Source organism: Arachis duranensis, chromosome 6, assembly GCF_000817695.3.
Source record: "Arachis duranensis cultivar V14167 chromosome 6, aradu.V14167.gnm2.J7QH, whole genome shotgun sequence".
Taxonomy (NCBI): Eukaryota; Viridiplantae; Streptophyta; class Magnoliopsida; order Fabales; family Fabaceae; genus Arachis; species Arachis duranensis.
The window spans coordinates 83413294-83414189 of record NC_029777.3 but is presented as its reverse complement, the minus strand read 5'-3'; the positions used below and the strand labels follow the sequence as shown (position 1 = coordinate 83414189).

Below are 896 nucleotides of genomic sequence, written 5' to 3'. Positions count from 1 at the left end.
TCCCTTCGGCCAATGGCATAACAAGCACTTCCACCACCATCCTCCACATCTCACATAATCATCAATGATCCTCATTGATTATTCATTTTCCCTTGCTTCACTCGCAAGTTACCACATCCACTAGCTCCTTCTCTCATAGCTAGGTATATCATAATGATTTAAGATATAAGTGGTGAGATCGGAGGGTTAGAAGTATGAAATTTGGCTTTTAAAACTCAAAAATCAACTTTGGGATGAAGACAGGTCCACGCGTACGCGCACTCCACGCGCACGCGTGGATGGCCAAAAAAACTTCATCGACGCGCAAGCGTCATGCACGCTAACGCGTGGATTAAAAATTTGCCAATCGACGCGTACGCGTCAACCACGCGTACGCGTGGGTGTTCTCGTGCCCCAGGCACAACACTGGCACAGTTCTGGCATAGCTCTCTGGAAAATGGCTGGGCATTGGGTGCAGCACCATCGGCGCGCCCGTGCACATCACGCGCACGCGCGGATGGCATTTTCAGGAAGAACGGCGCGCACGCGCCAAGTGCGCCCACGCGCAAGGGGTCATTCTGCTAAAAATTTTCTAAGTTAAAAGCTGCAGAATTCACCAATTTAAACCCCAACCTTCCAACGGACATAACTTCCTCATTTTAAATCGTTCTTCACCCATTCTTCGAACGGCATGGACATCCCGGATCCAATTTCATTTCTAAATAGATTTGGCACAAAACAGAGATCCGTAGTCCAAGTTATGTCCCACCAAAGTATGCCCAAAAACCATATTTTTCATAAAAACCACAAAGTGCCATTTGCAAACAAGTCATTTTCCACTCTTTTCAAAATCAATCAAAACATGCCATTTTCATCCCTTTTCTTTGAAATCAATCAAAATATATCAATTTCAACAT

General features: G+C 45.3%; 1 long non-coding RNA gene across 1 annotated transcript in view; it reads right to left on the bottom strand.

The window, feature by feature from the left end:
• The window catches only part of LOC127748303 (uncharacterized), a 24717-nt gene that overhangs the window by 23286 nt on the left and 535 nt on the right, over window positions 1–896 (bottom strand). The window lies entirely within an intron of this gene.